General features: G+C 43.7%; 1 protein-coding gene across 3 annotated transcripts in view; it reads left to right on the top strand.

The window, feature by feature from the left end:
- The window catches only part of SETD2 (SET domain containing 2, histone lysine methyltransferase), a 1,164,442-nt gene that overhangs the window by 14,216 nt on the left and 1,130,004 nt on the right, over positions 1–20,222 (top strand). The window lies entirely within an intron of this gene.

Below are 20,222 nucleotides of genomic sequence, written 5' to 3'. Positions count from 1 at the left end.
GCAAGCTCCCCACCCCCCCCGCAACCACCCTAGGCACTGTGGGGGTTAAAATATTTAATTCAAGATCCCAAATGCAAGCAAGATATATTGACTTTGTCATTGTTTTCAAATTAAACTATCAAATTAGTCATCTTAAAAATACTAGTCTAAGATATTGAATATAATAATAATGCACTGTTTCAAGATTCTGTCCATTCACCCAGCAACACACCCCATTCCCCTTTTCACAGATAAGCTAGGGAAATTTACTATGAGTTTATCTACCAGTTTTGTAAAAATGTAATTTTCCTTTTGAGCCCAGTAGAGTCTAGTTAAAAAGAGCCAGATAGTTCATATACAACAAGCTATCCATGTACCCAGGACATATTTTCCATGAAGATTAATTTGAAAAATTAAAATAGCTCCATGGCAAATATACAGAAAAATATGACTGGGTCCAAAATAAAAGCCCTTTTCAGTCTGTTGTTGATGTGGATTTTCCTGATAAGCCACCACTCCGAGAGACCACTGCTGGCTGCTTGTCATTTTGAAGGAGTTTAATTACAATAACCGTGGAGCGTTAGTTCAAGTTTTGATTATCCTATGCTAGCTCCACTGTACGAAATGTATCAAAAAAGCTCAAATAGAATAGCTTGTAAGTCTGTCAACCGTTCATGTAAGTGGCACCTAACAGATAATTATTTTATTCCTAGTCCTACCCAAGGCAGTATCGCATTAAATACATTTTTGTGAAGTAGTGCAGTGGCTTATTGATGAAAGAAAAAAACCCTCAACTTATTAAAGAAAATTGAGGTACAGCTTCTTAACATACCTTACATTTCAAGTCAAATTAAAACATAAATGAAGCAGTTCTGTGGGCGTGAGAAATGGGCTTATTGTGCTCTCAGTGTTTCAGATTATTCTGGTCCTCAGAGTAAGTTTTCAGAATTATTAATGCTTCCCAAAACCGGGTACCTATAAAGAATGTCCCACAATTAATTCTTTATGTGAAATGGGCTCACAACTTTACCAAGACCATCTAAGCCGTTAAAGTAGCAGAATTAAAAACCAAAGTGAGAAAATGCTCATTTTGCTTGAGAGACACATTGCCAAACCAGATATAAACAGTAATCAGCTATACAACTTTTTGATTGTCTGCAGTTTTGATTAGCTACAGTGCATTGTGATATTTCCTCATCACACATGCAGTATGTTAGTAGTTCCCAACATTTTGACTTCTGTGGACCCCCACTTTATCATTATTGGAACCTGGTGACCCATCCCCCCAAAAAATCATTATTGTAAGCCAGGGACCCTGACCTAAACATTATCATTGCTTTGAACTGCAAAACAATACACACAAAATTCAGAAAAAAGCATTCACCAAACACGTACACAAAGAACATATTTTATTTAATTTGCAAACAAATATGAATACATTTTTTTTAAATAAGTTTGGAGCTTTTCTAAAAAATTTTGAAGCCACGCATCATCCATACTGTAATCTGTCTGATGCATCTGCAAGGCTTCCGCGAATCAATCTAAGAATACTAACTTAATTTTTAGTCTCCAATTTCAAATTCCTTGAAATTTACAGAATGTTTAAAAATGTTGAATTGTTTATATACACTTTATTCTGTTAATAATTAATTTTCTAAGCAGTCACAGGACCTCTGAGGAGTCTTTGCTGACCCTAAAGTGTCCGCGGACCACAGGTTGGGAACAACTGCAGTAGGTAACTTCTTTACTAAAAAGCATGGTCCAAATCCCAACTAACGTTTTTCCTCTCTCAAAATTCTCCTATCTGGTAAAAATCATAGAATAGTTTGTGCTAAGCACATTATAACAGTTTGTGGTGTTCAATTTCGTGCTGCACCTCATTCGGGGGCCCTGTTGGTTTAGAAGAGGATCAGAGACTCCACCCGCCCCTCTTCTCTCCCCCCCCCCTCCCCCTTTTGGGTGTGAATGATGAGATATGGAGTGGAAACAGCTTTATTGAGCTGTAGTTATTTGAACCGTTAGCTTCCATATTTATTGCTAGCTATTTCCTAATGTTAGCCTGCTGTTAAATTCAATACTTAATTTTTCTGAGCCTGGTTTTATTGCTTTCTGGTTTGGACCTTTTTAGGTTTTCTCACTTAAACATTTTTCTGTAGTGAGCTTCTTTTATGTGAGATATGAAAGACTCAACATAGTCTCTGCTGTTTTTAACATACACTTAGGCCTTTTAATATTTCCAGTGAAAATATCTGTTTTATTTAATGTTAATACTTAAGTCCCTTCTTGCTCAAAAGCTGCATTATTTTCCCTGTCAATTTGCTGCCTGATGGCCAAGAATCATTATAACTCCAGTCCCACTAAGATACAAGCGATCATCCATAGATCTTGCAACAGTTTCTTGTCAGTATTGTGTTTTTGGCCAAAGTAGCTTGACAGCTATCCTCCCCTAGCAATTTGAAAAAAATAATCCCACAGTGGCCATCGGCACAGTGTAGTTACTGTGGGTTTCCATAGGAAGAGTGCTTTTTGTTATGTTAATAACTTTGGCACCGTTTTCTGAATCTTCAGAAAACTTTGCATAAAAAGAATCGCATCCACCTTAGCTCCTTCCTGAAGTTTCGGGATGTTCTGTCAAGCAGGGTGTAAGAAAAAATGGGGGCAAGTGGATGGTCTCAATCCATTGATTTCCCTTGTTAATTTTCACAGGAAAGTTTTAAAGCAGATACAGAAAAATGGCCAAACAGAATTAAACCAAATTTGACAAAGTTAGAATTTCTCAAAAGGCTTTCTTTTTGTCATTTTGTGTAAATGTGTTCCACAATTTTTGAGAAAGAGTTTGGTATATCTTGAAATTTGATCCTGAGGAACTGTAGTTTAAAAAAAATAAAAATAGGACCCCGTGATTTGCCGATGAAGCTATTTATCTAGTCAGCCTTTTGGGTATTGAAGTACCAGTGTTGGTCTTGCAGTACAGACATACCTGACTGGTTGGCCTCAACTTTGAAGAAATTGTTGCGGCTCCCTGTGTCCCGAAGTTATATGTTAAAAAAAAAAAAAAAAAAAGAAAAAAAAAAAAAGCTCCAGGCATTTGGGGAGCCCATAAAACAAAAACAAATTGTACTACTTTTGTCCAGTGGCGGGCGGGGCCTCTGCACTGTCCTTGCTTCTCTACCCCTACCCACTGCATTCTGTTCTCTACATGTGTGCCCTACCTGCACCTGTCTGTCCTCTGCAGTCAGGTTGCTGACCCTACCCGTGCCAGCCTGCCCACTCATCAGCTTGCTGTCCCTCACCCTGTCCTCTGTTTTTCGTGTGCCAGCCCCTGCCCCATCCCTTCTGTTGTGTTGCCACTGCTTATGCTGGGCTGCGCTCTGTTGTCAGTTTGTTGCCATACCTGGTCCATAGTGTTGTTACTGCGCCTGCTGCCTGTCCTCCCTGGTCAGCTTGCCCCTCGCTCTGCCCCCTCCCTTTTCACAATGAAAAAACAACTTGCATAAACAATGGAAATTCACAAGAAATTTTTTGTTGCTCATAGTGGTGTTATAGTGAGGTGACAGTCACATGCAGCACAACTTTTAAAAGCCAAAAAACTACTGAAATTCTCTAGTTAGTTCAGTGAGCTAAAAATACCTTTCACCTCCACCATGCACTGGTTATGACCTTACATATTACATTACACTTGACATGTTAAATGACAGCACTGATTACATAATTGAAGATAAAGTACCTCAAATTTATCTGTAAACCGCTAGATCATTTAAAAAACAGATTAGGTAGTTAATGGTATGTGTTTGTGTATATATATATATATATATATACACACACACAACTTAACTATATGTACATGTGTCCATGTATTAAATTCAACCAGTCTAGTAGAGGAGGCAAGCCTGATTTGCTGTGGTATAAAAGTTATATACTGCACAGTTTAAATACCAGTAAAATTTCAAGTCAAACAGTAGTTTAGTAAACCTCTTCAAAGCTATGGATGTGCTGGAGATGTTCTCCACCCCAGTTCTTAGGTGATGAGGACTTCTTGGGCACAAAATTACTATCACGTAGACCTCCTTCCCCCCCCCCCCCCCCACCCCCAACTGCCCTGATAAAAATGTTACCCCACCTATGTGGCTGCGCCTATCCTCTGTGATACAAAAGCCCCCAAAATGCATTGCAGAGAAATCGCCAATAGGGTAGCTCCAGTGTCTGGACCCAGCTCACAGCAGCCACACAGGGAATTTCACCGAACCCACACATTTCAAATAACTGGACATCTGGGGGAGTCCAGGGTGGTGATCCTTGCCGTATCCCACAAAGATTTCTTATCGACAGTGGTGTGCAAATATCAAACTTCACCTTAAATTGCACATTTTCCTTGTATTTCTGTGAGGTAAACTTAGGAAACCTCAAATATCCATAAAATTCCTACCACAAAGCGTTTTCCCAGTTGCCCTGATAAAAATGCTACCCCACTTGTGTGACTTGGCTTAGTGCCCCTAACACCGCCAAATCAAACCAAGGTCAGTGAGTTGCTCTGCAACACTCCCCTTGACGTTGGTTTGATGCATGTCTTTTGAGTGCACAGGTCCTGCCACACAGGTAGTATTTATTGTGACAAGTGGCAGGAGTCTGGGAGAACTTTTCCTAAAGTTTACAGGGCATTGTGGATAAGAAAACTTTGTGGGGTCCATATGAGGCATATCACCATGCCCTGTGTGTCCAGTTTTCAGAAATGTCTGAGTTTAACAGGTTTTCCTGGGTGGCCTTCTATTCCCGTCCAAAAAAATGCTGCTAGCTCCATTGCCAGATCAGATAATTTTTGTGAATTTTGGGGCCTTTCCTGCTGCGGGCATTAGACCTATCCACACAAGGATGTATCCTTTTTATCAGGAAACTTGGGGGAATGATAGGTGGTAAAAAATCTGTGGCTCCCTACAGATCTCAGAACTTTGCATCACAGAAATGTCAGGATGTTCTTTTTTTTATTTTTTAGTCCGTTTTGAGGTTTGCAAGTGCTTCTGGGTCAGAAAACCTCTTGAGAGCCACACAAGTTACCCCACCCTTGATTCACCCAGATATCTAGATCTCCAACATGTACAGGTTTGCTAGGTTTCCCTAGGTGCTGGCTGAGTAGGGCCTAAAATCCACACCTAGCCACATGGGGAGGGTGGGGGTGGGGCAGTGTGTGGGGGGTGGGAGAGTTTCAGTGGGAAAAACGAGATGTATTGGTTATGTTCAGGCCCATCCCTGTTGCTGGCACTAGGCCTACCCAAACAAGTGCAGTATCGGGAGACACAAGGGAATACAGGATATTGGACCTCTTTTTTTTTTTTTTTTTTTTTTTTTTTTTTTTAATATTACCTTTTTTTTTTCTCTGCATTTTTGCCTTCCATATGTAAGGCAGTGTGTAAGGAAGAAGATAAATGCTCTCTGAATCATATGATACTATGGGTACCCACAAATTCAGAGATGTACAAATAACCGCTGCTCATAAACTCTGTTTCTGGTGTCTATTTCAGAAATACATGTTAATGTAAATGTAATGTAATGTAAATTAGCACTTGTATAGCGCACTACTCACCCGTTAGGGTCTCCAGGCGCTGTACTCATACCGCTATGGAACCCCTCCTGGCTTTTCCCTGTGAGGTGCCCACTCCTGAGCACCCCCAGGGTGAAGCCAGGCATCCAAGCGCTGTTGGGGCCGTTGTGGAGATTAAGCAAGCTATTGCCCAGAGTTGAAGAGTGGGACCCATGAATTAGATTAGGCACCGAGGCGAGAATTATCTGGTCAAGGGGAATTGAGCCCAAGACCTGCCGAAGCGGGACTTGAACCCTGGTCTTGAGCCAGATCTCTGCTTCAGGGTCTGCCGCTCTAACCATTGAGCCACACTTCTCCACTTACATAAGATTCTTTGATACCCAATTTCCATTATTTATATTTTACCATATGAATTGCTGTTTACCAGGTACACAATGAAAACACATTGTAAGGTACAGTTCAGTTGTTGGAGAACATACAAACCTTATTTATCCCTGCAACCAGCAGGGTCTGGCGGATGTAATGGTATATTGCATTTGTTAATTTGCCATCATGACAAGAAGTTACAAATAAAAATGTTGTCACAAATGGCTTTTTTTTTTCCCCTACTCATTTTCAGTATTTTATTTTTATTTCAGCAGTTAGTTTGTTTGTTTGGGAAAACCTTCAGGAATCAACACAAATGACCCTTTGCTGCATTTAGAATTGTGTCTACTTTTCAGAAATACCTAGCTTTTCTGGATTACCCATGGGTTTCCCCCTGGTTTACATCACAAATGAAGTAGGTTAAAAACACGCAAATTAGGGAAAATGGGCTACTTCTTGGAAAAATACCAAAACTTTGGTCAAAAGATAAGTTTTATTTTTTATTTTTATTTTATATTTGTTATTAAGCTTTGCATGCTTCTTGCAACTGGGGTAATGGTAAATTTAGCATAGTAAACCTTTCGTTGATAATTTTTAGGAAAAACACAAACATTTTTGTGGCAAGGGGTGTATGTGTGTGTAGGTGTATATGTATGTATGTATATATATATATTTATTATATAAAATCTGCTGGCAGTCACCAGTCTGTAGCTATCGGTAGGACCTAATTTCCATAGGAAAGTCCTATTTTTTTTCCCCCAATTACTTTGAGGCTGGTGGATGAATCTTTACAAAAGTTTCAAAACTAGTTTGTCACTCACTTCAGCTGCTGTCTTGAAAGTTTTGGGGTGCTTTGTCAAAACACTTTTTTCCCCATGTACTTTACATGGGGATTTTTAGACATGTCTACAGACTGACCTGCTGGGCAGAACTACACTAAATTTGGCAGAAAGCTAGATCATGGTCCAGAAACATCCCTTTGTGTAATTTGGTGTAAAACTGTGGTTTCAGAGATATTAAAGCAAATCTATATATATATACACATGCTATTTAGGTACATGGATCTTCAGATTTTCTGTGGCTCTGACTGATCTGATTGGCTGCCAACATTTGAACCAGGAAGGGTTGGCAGCCGTTTTGGGTTTCAGACTTGGAGTCCCCCCAAAAAAGGTAATAAAGAAAAGGGGGCAAGGTAGGAATACTCTGATCATCTAGGCTTGGTGCTTGGCCTTCCAGGGACTGTGGTGGAAAAAAAAGTTTCACCACGAAAATCTCATAAGATCCGCAAATCCCTGTGAAAATAACAAAAAAATAAAATAACAAGCATGGTTTCCCGCACTTGTTTATGTTTCAGCCCCAGTGTGGGCCAGCTCCTAGGAGTAAAATGTAATAAATATTATGGGGAGGGGGTGTACACATCCTCCCTTCCCATAGCCGATATGAGCCCTGACTACTGGCACCTCCCTGGGGCCAGACTAGTAGGCAAATGTAAGGCGGGGCTGCGTGGCCCCCATCCATAGGCCTTTCACGGCCCTTGGGACTGCCACCTCCTTGGGGCTTTGTCATAAAAAACCAGAGAGGGGAGGCACACTGACCCCCCCTCTTACTAGTAAATTGCCACAACCTCCCCAGGGCTAAAGGAATTTCCAGAGAGGGAGCCCCCCACCTGCCACCCCCACCCCCACCCGAGCCATATTTGGCCACAGGGACTAGCACCTCCCTGGGTCATGGCTACTTTGTAACTGGGTGGTGTCCTGTGTCTCTGCCATCCCAGGTGGATTTTGGCCCCGGGGACCACCACCTCCCCATGGCTGACCCTACATAACAAAAGCCATTAATGTCCCTGGAGACCGCCACCCTCCTCCAGGGCCGGCCCCCTATATCCTGAGGTGCTCACTCTCTGGGTATAGTAGTTTGCTGTCGCTTGGCGGGAGCTATGACACCTCCCGCCAAGTTAGAGCAAAACTGTAAATCTGCTCCTAGTGGGTGGGAGCAGGAAAACTTGCTGGGAGAGGACTGTTCTTCTATTTTCCTCTCTGTTGTCAAGCGGGCAGGAAAACAGATAAAACAATTGCTTCCACACACGGACCAGCATTTCTTGCTGCTCCCTGCGTGTGAGAGCAACGAGACTGTGGGGGAATTGAGGAACAAGCCCCCCCCCCCCCCCTCATCTTCCGGCCTATGCAAGATGTTCAAGGAGTACAGTATTTACATTGCCAGACATGGTCACTGGAGGCATTACCTCGTAGTGCTTTACACAGAAGCAATGTAGAATGTGCACTCACTATACATTTACGTAATGAGGTATCATTTAGTGATTTAAAAAAAAAAAAGTTCTCTAGTTGGGTAGACCTTTTTTTTTTTTTTTTTACAAAACTATGGACTGTTATTGAATAAATAAGCAGGTATGGATTTATTTTGGCAATGATGCTCATTTCAGAGAAATTAACCCCTTCACTGCCAGGCCTTTCCCCCTCAGTTGCCCAACCTTTTTGGCTATTTGGGGCAGTTTTGCGCTTAGGCCCTCATAACGTTTTGTACACATAAGCTACCCACGCCAAATTTGCGTCCTTTTTTCCAATATCCTAGGGATTCTAGAGGTACCCCGAGTTTTTGGGTTCACCTGAAGGAGACCAATAAATTAGCCAAAATACAAAGAAAATTTTGTTTAAAAAAAAAAAAAAAAAAGAAATGGGGAGGGAAAAAGGGCTGCAGAAGAAGGCCTGTGTCGTCCCCCCCCCTCCCCCCTTTGAAAAAGGCATTAACAAAGTGTTTGTGGTGCTAAAATCACCATCTTCCCAGCTTTCAGGAACAGGCAGACTTGAATCATTATCAAATCACTTTATTCGGTTTAAAAACATTTCTACCATAAAAATATCACAATCTTTTTAACCTCATAAACCCCAATTAATGTTAAAACAATTAAAAGGAAAATTACATTCAAAATTACAATACTCAATTGATGGTTCTTTGATAGAATAAAAGCTTCTATATAAGCACTAGCAAAGATAAAAAATTAACACTGTTCCGCCAAGTTATAGCTCCCTTTGAAAAGGAACCTATCCCTTGCCACACCAACGCATCAGAAGTCATCCACATCCACATAAAGGCTGGGCGGTATTGCACAAAATTCCTGTCCCTCAAAAGGTGGACTAAATGGCGTTGCCTAAAAGATGCATAAAGCTCACAAAACATAGTAAAATGAATTAGGGTCTGTTGGGATACACCGTCACACGGACACAGTTTTATAGAGTTCTGGTCAACCTGCCCTAGCGGGAACCACAAATGACTTCTAATTACTCCCAAACGAAATCGCGTAATGAGGGTCCATTCCCATACATTTTTAACCTCCAAGAGGTAGGTTTCTGGGCCCACCCCTGTCTTTATCATAATAAAGTCCCTCACTGAATTTTTCCTTAGCTCCACCTCCTCCCTCTTGACCCCTAAAATCTTTAAGAAATTCTCCTTCATCCACCGTTTGTCGGCGCTAGATAAACACTCTTGTGCATTAAAAATGTCTGATTGCCCCAATGCACTGGCTACCTTTCTTACATAGGCCAACCAGGGAATTTCCTTTGCGTGATCGCATAGGAAACAATCCTGCAGGATTTCCCTGTCGAGGTACGCAAATTCATTAGTCCAAATTGAAATCCACAATAAAAGGGGAGCTATTTTAATAGCATCTTCTATAAATTCCAGATCCAGCTCAACATGCAAGCAAAACCCAGAAATATTTTGACCCACACCTAATAACCTTCTGCAAAAACGATTTTCCTCAATCCCAGGGGCCCCATTTTCGTATAGCCACAAAGTGGGGCCCCATACATCAGAACTGGAAGGCATTTACGCCTGTGTACCTCAAGCAAGGGCTTAATAGGTTTATTGCCCACCCTGACTGTAAACTCAAACGTGGCACCTACAGTGGTGTTAAAGAGCCTCCCTCTCTTAGAGATACAGAGTTTCCAGGTGCCCTTATCATCAAAATTCACCCCTAGATAAGGGAAATCCTGTACTTTTCCAATTACCTGCTCCTTTATTTTCAGCGCACCCACCCTGCTCAATGGTTTACCATAGACCATAAAATGTAATTTACTACAGTTTATATCTAAATCTAAGGCTGACATAAAGGTTTCATATGCTTTAACTGCCTCACGTAGTCCACTAACCGCTGCATTGAGGACATTAGGCAGAACGGGTGCCCACAATTGTGGTTAATGTTTGTACATATCCGTAGGAATAGTATCGGGGCCAGGGGCTTTATGGCTAGCACTGCGTTGTAACGCCTCCTTTACCTCCTCAAGGTTAAACCTAAGAGCTAAATCTGGGGGGTGTCCCTGCTGATCACCCTTTAAGTCCCTTATAAGGCACCCCGAAAAGATCCCACAGAAATGGGCCACCCAAGTCTTAGGGGCGATATTGCAGCCCAAACCCTCAGAGGTTTCCGTCTCAATAGAGCCCCTGTTGACCACCTTCTAGAACAGACCTGGGTTCTTGAGTAATGATGCACATTTCAACTCCTCCCAGGCCTGCTCCTTAATCTTTTGCTTCCTGGCCCTCAGAACAGATTTATAGTAGGCCCTCGCATCTCTTACAGGAACTTTATCTCTCGGTTGTTCCGTTATTGCCTTCCTCAAAGACTTCTTAGCCTCTTAACAGGGCTTTACTAAACCAACCACCCTGTTGCTTACGCAGAGGCTGAACAGCTGCGGTCATACCTTCTTTGATGGCTATGTTTACTTTAAATATGGCGTCCATGACTTCCCCTGGACTGGAAGAAACAGCCAAGAGAGTACCTAAAATCAGGTTTAGATTTTTACCCACTACCCTCTCTGTTACTTGCTGGTTGTTAACCTGTTTCCAGCCAAGTAGTCTGCCCTGATCTTTGGGTCTCAACGAGACTGGCCCACCCCACACTGATTTCCGCATTGTCCCAGGAAAATTGAAAGAAATCCTGAAGGGATTGTGATCGCTGAAATGCTGCACTACTACTTCACCATCCTTGACCATGTTCTTTATAGGTGGGGACACAAAAATATAGTCAATTGTTGTTCCAACCCCCCTCCCTACAAAAGTAGGGGCCTGATGTGTACCCCTCCACTTCCAGGTCGCAGATGTTCAAAAGACCCAAACTCCATCAGAGCCCCACCCCTTGCATCGTGTGGTCCCTCGGCTGAGTATATCTCCTAGTCCTGCTGAAAAGGGTTCATCATAGTACTGTAACTCCCTATTTTGGCATTAAAATCCCCTGACACCACAGCACAGAAAGCCAGCCCAAACCCCTCCAGTCTACACTTCAATTTCTGCAAAACAGAAAAAAGGACCTCAATTTGGCAAGCAGAGTCCCAGACAGCATTGTAAAAGTTAACCAATACAACATTAAATTTGTTTGAAAAGACTACCCAGGTGATTAAGAAACCGTGATGTTTACAAGTAATTTGATAGGCTCTCGCTATTTTGGAAAATCGAATTAGGGTGACTAAGCCCCCTTTAGGGCGACCGCCTTGAGACCTTACGGCCGGGACTGCAAATCTTTGAAAACAAACCCACACAGCCAGCCCATCCGACCAGGTCTCTTGAAGTAAGATGAAATCATTGTGTGCTAATACCTTTAGCCAATTGCTGTCTGAAAGCTTAGAAACATACCTTGCTACATTCCATGAAATAAGGCAACACTTCACATTTGATCCATCCTGACCTTCAGTAATCAAGGCATCGGAAGGAGATTTCATCACCCCCTCTACGTGTCTCTGTACACAGCTCCAATCCACCCTCTCCAAATCTGGGGAGGTAGAAAAATCATAACCCATGTTTGGCTGTAAAACACCCCGCCCTGGGTTAGAGTTCCTAGTTGAAATATCGTCACTCAGCTGGGTATGATTATAAAATAAAAAACATTTTTACTATTTCTTTTTTGTTGTGCTTTTAGCCTCCTTCCAGTTAGTGACAGACATGGGTGTGAAACCAATGCTGGATCTTGGCAAGCAAAACATTTCTGAAAAGTAGACAAAATTCTGAATTCAGCATGGGGTCATTTGTGTAGATCCTCCAAAGGTTCTCCTAAAGAAAATAACAGCTGAAATAAAAAAGATATTGCATTTGAGGTAAAAAAACAGCCATTTTCTCCATGTTTTACTCTGTAACTTTTTCCTGCGATGTCAGATTTTTTAAAGTAATATTCTGTTCCGTCTGCTAGACTCTTCTGGTTGTGGTATATATAGGGCTTGTAGGTTCATCAAGGACCCCAGGTACCTAGAGACAGTAAGTGAGCTACACCTTGCAATGGGTTTTCATTCTATACCGGGTGTACAGCAATACATTTGCTGAAATATAAAGAGTGAAAAATGGGTATCAAGAAAACCTTTGTACTTCTAAAATGGGCACAAGATAAGGTGTTGAGAAGCAGAGGTTATTTGCACATCTCTGAATTCTGGGGTCCCCATACTAGCATGTGAATTACAGGGCATTTCACAAATAGTCGTCTTTTTTTGCATACTGTCATTTGGAACAAAAAAATGTAGAGAAACACAAGGGGCAATAACACTTGTTCTACTATTCTGTGTTCCCTCAAGTTTCCAGATAAAAATGGTTCCTCACTTGCATGGCTAGGCCTAATGCCTGGGACACGAAACACAACGTGGACACATCACATTTTCCCAAAGAAAACAAAGCTGTTTTTTGGAAAGTGCCTAGATGTGGATTTTGGCCTCTAGCTCAGCCGGCACCTAGGGAAACCTACCAAACCTGTGCATTCTTGAGAACTAGACACCTAGGGGAATCCAGGATGGGGTGACTTGTAAGGCTGTCACCAGGTTCTGTTACCCTGAATCCTTTGCAAACCTCAATGTGGCCAAAAAAACCACTTTTTCCTCACATTTCGGTGACCGAAGGTTCTGGAATGTGAGAGGAGCCAAACATTTCCTTCCACCCAGCATTCCTCCAAGTCTCCCGATTAACAAAATTGTACCTTTTGTGGTTAGGCCTGGTGCCCACAAAAGGAAATGCCCCAAGACACTATGTGGACATATCAAAATGATCAAATACTAAACTACCTGTTTTTTTGGTCCTGGGCTCAGCAGCCATAAAGGGAAACCTACCAAACCCAAACATTTCTGAAAACTAGACACCAGAGGGAATCCAGGGAGGTGTGACTTGTGTGGATCCCCCAGTGTTTTCTTACGCAGAATCATCCACAAACCTCAAATTTAGCTAAAAAATCAAAAACAATTTCCCCGCATTTCTGTGTGAAATCACTGCACCGGAACAGAGTTTGTACCACCCAACGTTCCCCTCTGTCTCCTGATTAAAAAATGATACCTCAGTTGTGTAGGTGGGCCAAGTGCCTGTGACAGGGAAGAGCCAAAAACATGTTGAAATTGAGGGGGAATGTCCTCTTGCTTGCCGTGTGATAAGATGTTTAAGTGTGCGGGGGAAGAGCTGAAAGACTGATACCCCCTTCAGTTGGGGTGGGGGCATAACCATGTCCATACTGGTTGGTAGTCACCACCACACTACTTTTTTTTTTTTTTTTTGTTTTTGTTTCCCTGGCATCTAGTAGACTTTCTGCCCCCCTCCCCCTTCCGGGTGTAGATGGGGGGGGGGGGGGGTGCGTAATTGCCCCATCAGCCTACTGGTGTGCAGCACAGCTTTGGCCCCATTTATTTGGGGTTGGGTATTACCATACCCCCAACCTCTTATTTTGGAAAAAAAACAATATTCCCTTGTCTCTGGTGGGCTTTCTGCCCCTCTCTCGGGCAGATAGGCCTTCCAAAAATAAGCCTATCAGCCCCCAAGGGGGGCAGGTATGGCCAACAATAATTTGCCCCCATGGGGAGCGACCCTTGCCCAAGGGGCTGCCCCCCAAAACAAAACACACATACACACACACCCCAATCTCTAACTGATAACAATAGGCCGAACTGCCCCCAAGGGGGGGGCAGAAATGGCCTAAAGCAAATTTGCCCCCCAGGGGAGCGACCCTTGCCTAAGGAGTCACTCACCTCATTTAAAACTGACAAAAAAAAAAATCCCCCCTGGTGCTTTCTGTCATCTGCAGCAAGGGTTGGATTAACATAAGGTAATTTAATATTACTTATCGTAAAAAATAAAATAAAAAAGCCTTTGAAATTCACTGAAAAAAAAACAAAGGTTACAGGGATGTTCTAGTTAGGAAATAGAAGTTGGAAATTCACTTAAAAAAAAACTGTTATAGTTGTACTTATATTAAGAAAGTATAACTGGTGCCCTAGGGTAACTTTAACTTGTGCTCTTGCCATGCACTGCTAAATACCCCATGTATTAGATCACTCATAACTTCTCCTATGATATCATTGATAATATCACCACAACATTTGCAATAAAATTAGTTATGACAAAACTGTGCATGATGAGAGCACTCTGTTAATACACACTATTCCAGTGCAGTTTGCTCTTTAACACTCAACTCTCTGGCCATGTGCACTACGCAAATGTACTCTATGCCACTCTAATCTACTCTGCATCATTGCAGTCTATGCCACTGCACCCTACACCACTTTAATCTACATTACTACACTCTATGCCAGTCTACGCAACTATAATCTACGCCTCCTCAGTGTACTCTATGCCACTGCACTCTATGCCACTGCATTCTACACCACTCTACTCTTAACTGCACCTGATGCCACTGCACTCTACATCACTGTACTCTACGCCACTGTTCTCTACTCCACTTTTACACCCTACTCTGCAACAGTGCACTCTGCCACTAAACTCTGCCACTCTACTCTGCACTACTCCGCTCTACTACTCTATGCCACCGCACTTTTGCCACTGCACTCTGCAGTACTATACTGCACTCTGCACCACTATGCCACTGTAATCTATGCCACTCAGCTGTCAATGCACTCTATGCCACTCAGCTCTACTGCGCGCCACTGCCCTCTGCATCACTCTTCGCCACTCTACTCTGCACCATTCTGCTCTATACCACTGCACTACTCTACTAGCTATACTGCACTCTACACCAATATGTAAATCTACTTGACTCCGCACTATGCCACTCCAATATGCAACACTCTGCCATTCCACTCTACGACATTCCATGCAACTCTCCTCTATGCCACTAATTTTTAGCCATACCAGATAGAAGCCACTGTGGTGTACAACATGGCTTAAACGCATTAGCAAAGCCAATAGCTCTTGAATAGGTGAAACCTATTGGCTATGCCATTCAGTGTTTGTTTTACTAGTAACTTTGATGCATCTTCACAAAACTTTCCAGAAAAAAAGTTAATCCACCTCAGACACTTTTTGCAAAGTTTCAGGGCGATCCATCGATGGATCTTTCATAGATTCACATACTTGAATCATCCCCGCCGTCGAGGTGGGAGCCTCACGGTAAGTTTAAATACATAAAGCAGTAAGTTTAAAACCAGTAGGCCTTATAGGCTATTTTACAGTCTATCCACTTGGTTTTGTGAAAAGACCCAAACTTCAGTGTCAACCAATCAGGATTCAGCCCCTCCCAAACACTCCCAACAGAGGCTGAATTCCCTCAGATTTTCTCCCGCACGTCGTGTGAAGGGAGTCTCCCTGAACTCTGCTCAGTTTACTTTATTTCTGACTGAAAATTGTTTCTCTCAGGAAACTAGCTTTACAGCTTTATAATGTCTGAAAAGACAAAAAAGGGTCTGTTCAGAGACTGTGACAGTTGTGGGAAGAAGAGACTACATGTTGATGACCCCCACAAGAAATGCATCTACTGCCTCCATCCAGACCACAAGGTGAGAGGCTGCAAGATCTGTCGCACCTTTAGTCAAAAAACCCTCAAGGACCGTGAGGGTAGACTTCTCTTATGGCTGCAGAAGCAGAAAGCCATGGAGCATCATTCCTCAGATGAAAGTGAGGCGTCATCTCATGCTTCTCACCCTCAGAAAAGAACAGGTGAGAGAGGGAGAGCGTCTGATGAGCCACCTAGGAAGGTGGCCAAAAAGATAAAACAAGTCTCTACTGAGACAAAAAAGGATGTTTCCCATTCAGAGACACACAAAAATTTGCCAAAAAAGGTTCATTCAGAGCCTACTACGCCTTCACATAGGAAAAGTACCTCAAAAAAGACATCCCTGTCTCGGTCACCCCAGAAAGAGCCGGAAAAAGTCTCTTCAGGGAAAAAACACCCAGTCGACGACAGTGACATCTACTACGGTGTCGTCGACGTTCACAACGGCGGTCTCACCGATGATCATGACGTCGTCGCCATTATCGTCGATGACGATAATTACGGCAAAAATATTTAAAAAGGCTTCGTCGGCAAATACATCGTCGACGGCGGAGGCCTCCTGGGTCCACCAATCGACCAGGGCACTCCCGTCTATGAAGCACCTCTGTGAGGTTTAAGAAGACACCGCCGACGATGGCACCTAAAGAGGATACGTCGACGAAACAACGGTCGACGAAGGAACCGCCGAAAAAGGATCCGTCCATGAAGGGCCCGTCGACGAAGGACCCGTCGACTAAGACACCGTCAGTGATGGACCCGTCGACGAGCATATCGTCCACAGCACTGGCAATGTCGATCCTCCTGGGTACTCCACCGCACCAGTCGTCAACTAGTCTTCCTTATCCTCAGGACGACTCACCCAGGTTCTTACCTCTTTTACTTATCACCAAGGGGGACAAAGCTTCCGATATTCTGCCAATGCATAACTCCCCAAGCAAGGTATTGCCATACCCCCCACAACATCTCTTAGATGATGATGCATACTCTCAAAACAAGAGAATGTTTGGGGCAGCGAGTAGCCTGTCACAACTCCATGTCAAGTGCCAGGATTTTGATGATGAAGACGAACAGCATTACCAGCCTAGTTAAGCTTCAACATCCTACCCACAGGCAGAGCAACAATTGCCCCTCTCCATGCCTAGCACATGTGGCGGACCTACAATATATGATTAATGACTACTATAGAAGGTTTCCACCATCAACGCAGACCTCTCCACCTAGACCTGAAAGCTACCAGACACCTCGTCAAACCCAGACTACTAGTCTTCCGGAAACACCACAGGCTAGCGTACCATTAACTAGCCAAACGCAGGAAGCTCATCCCTCGTCAGACGACGAAAGAGAAGAAGGTGAGCTAAGAGATTCTGTGACTAGTGAATGGGATGATTATCTAGTCCCCACACCATCTCCACCTCCAGCAGGTCCAGTAGATTCGCCTCCAGAAGATATAGGAGGTTTTCATAATCTGATAGAGAGAGCGGCAAAGCGTTTTGGCCTTTCAGTTGTCTGTCATGAAACAGTGTTCTGTACGACTTCAAGGAGCCATCAAAGAGATCGGTAAGAGCGATACCCATAGTAGATTTCTTATGGCAGGAAGGCTTGACGGCAATGAAAAATCCTGCAACAGTGCCTTCACTAATGCCAAGACTAGAGAAGAAGTACAAGGCCCCGGATAATACTCCGGCATGTTTAGTGTCACAGCCAAAACCTGATTCAGTAATATCACAAGCAGCGCCGCGACGTTCCAGAAACCCCTCCGCGCCTATAGCATCTCCCCCAGACAAGGAAGGGAGGAGATTAGACAACATTGTTAAAAAAAAAAATCTCCTCTGTAGCAGCGGTCACAGTTAAGGCGGCTAACTCCCTCTCCATCCTGGGAAGATATGATCGCCAAATGTGGGCAGACATGTCTGCTTTTTTGGATCTTCTGCCAGAGGACGTCAAGGTGGAAGCAAAAAAGGTGTTGCAGGAGGGAGAAAGGGTTGCCGCAGAGATTATAGACAGCGCAATAGACATTTCTCTAATTGGGTTCAGGCAATTGGCTGGCGCAGCAGTCCTGCGCAGGCAACAATGGCTAAAAGCTACATCATTTCGACCGGAGGTCCAGTGTCGCGTTCCCGACATGCCTTTTGATGGTGAGAGTTTGTTTGGGAAGCATGTCGACGACATGTTACAGGCCATCAAAGCGGATACGGCAAAATTTCTAGGTACCCTTCAATATAAAAAGCAACCTTTTCGTGGAGCAAGGGGGAAGAGGAAGTTACTCCTTTCGAGGGGGATACCAACAGTACAGATCCCAGTATCAGTCTTCCACAGGATCACGACACCAGTACCACCAGCAACAGCAGCACTACAGGTTACCACTGGCCGCAGCTTATAAACATCCAACTAGAGGAAGAGGAGTTGCCCGAGGAAGAGAATACGGGCAGAAAACAATGACCCGCCAGTCATTCCAGCATTCTTCCCCTCCCCCCCCCACCAATATCGAGGGTCGGAGGTCGCATCACTTCCTATTTCCTTCAATGGGCGGCTATAACGTCAGACAGATGGGTGCTCGATATAGTGGCCAGAGGTCATACTCTGGAATTCACGCAAACACCATCAACTGTTCCTCCATCGGGCCCACCACCCCCGAGGATGAACCAACTCCTCAAGGAAGTAAAAGTGATGCTGGGCAAAGCAGCGATAAAGCCAGTCCCTTTTTCTCAGAAGAACAGAGGATTCTATTCCTGCTTCTTTCTTGTAAAGAAACCCTCTGGGGACTGGCGCCCCATCCTGGACTTAAGAGCACTAAACAAGTTTCTAAAGAAACAATCGTTCAGGATGGTAACACTTCAGGATGTCCGGCGTCTTTTAAATGCTGTAGATCTGATGGCATCCCTAGACCTCCAGGATGCTTACTTTCATATTCCCATACATCGCAACCACCGCAAATTCCTCAGGTTCAGAGTGGGTGGTATGCACCTCCAATTACGAGTTCTCCCATTCGGTCTCAAATCGGCCCCGAGAATCTTCACAAAAATGTTGGCTCCGGTAGCAGCGCATTTCCGCCAGTCAGGTATCCAGGTTTTTCCTTCCTTGGACGACTGGCTTATAAAAGCACCCTCAAAGCCGCAAGTGATACGTCATATTTCTCATTGCCTTCAATTGTTAAACAGCTTGGGGTTTGTAGTCAACTACCAAAAGTCTCAGCTTCACCCCAAACAAGTATTAAACTTCTTAGGAGCAATACTAGACGCGGTCCACAACAAAGCGTACCCGTCTCACGAGAGGAAACAAAAACTAACCTCCTTAGCACGCAGACTCTCTACAAAAAAGTTCATTTCAGTCCGCATCTACAAATCATTGCTAGGGATGATCTCATCTTGCATTCCGCTAGTCCCAGACTGCAGGCTCCATATGCGACCCCTGCAAGAGCAATTGGACATACAATGGACCCAGGTCAACGGTTCGTTCGAAGACGAGATTCACATAACACCTCTAATGCAAACACTATGAGGTGGTTGGCGACACTAACCAATTTGTCAAACGGACTTTCATTCCTTCATCAAACACCCAGTTACATAGTAACAACGGATGCCTCACTTGAAGGATGGGGTGCACACTGCCAGGACCTGCAAATCAGCGGATCCTGGAATGCAAAAGAGGTTCAACTCCACATCTATTACCTAGAACTCAAAGCGATACACTTAGCTCTAAAAGCTTTCTTGCCAAAACTACAAAATTCAAGCGTCTTAATCAGGACGGACAACACAACCAGCATGTTTTATCTAAACAAGCAAGGAGGCAAGAGATCCCTACAACTCTCGCAGCTAGCTCAAGAAATCTGGACATGGGCCATCAAGCACAATATTTCACTCAAAGCGCAGCATGTGCCAGGACAAACCAACGTTCTGGCAGACACCCTGAGCAGGACAGTGATACCTTTTCACGAGTGGGAGCTAGACCAGAAACTTCTCAATCGACTTTTTCTAATTTGGGGCAAACCGAATCTCGACCTATTTGCCACGCTCGAGAACAAGAAATGCCATTATTACGCAAGTTGGCTTCCCCAGAAAGGTTCGTGGGGGAATGCGTTTTCGATGAGATGGTCCGGGGTCTATGCCTTTTCCTCCGATCCCGCTCATTCCGAGAGTCATCAACAAACTGAAGACGGAGGGGTGTCGCCTCCTATTCATAGCTCCCAGATGGCCCAGACAGGTCTGGTACACTGAGCTCCTAATGCTCTCCGGACAGCCACATGTGCAACTCAGACAGAGTCCGACTCTCTTGATGATGGACCAGGGACAAGTCAGGTATCCAGATCCATCATCTCTTCATTTGTCAGCTTGGCTCCTGAATACAATGAGTATTCAAATGTCTCCACATTTCCTCGGAGTGTAGAGACATCTTAGCAAACGCTAGAGCTGACACTACCAACAAAACCTATAGACTTAAATGGAAACGTTTTTGTATATGGTGTGCAGCAGAAGGTATACATCATTTTTCCGCTCCTCCAGAGCAGATACTTCCATATCTCTTGCTCTTGGCAAAGTCAGAACTTTCATATTCCTCCATTCGAGTGCATCTGACAGCAATCTCAAG

Source organism: Pleurodeles waltl, chromosome 10, assembly GCF_031143425.1.
Source record: "Pleurodeles waltl isolate 20211129_DDA chromosome 10, aPleWal1.hap1.20221129, whole genome shotgun sequence".
Taxonomy (NCBI): Eukaryota; Metazoa; Chordata; class Amphibia; order Caudata; family Salamandridae; genus Pleurodeles; species Pleurodeles waltl.
This window is presented reverse-complemented; position numbering and strand designations above follow the sequence as displayed.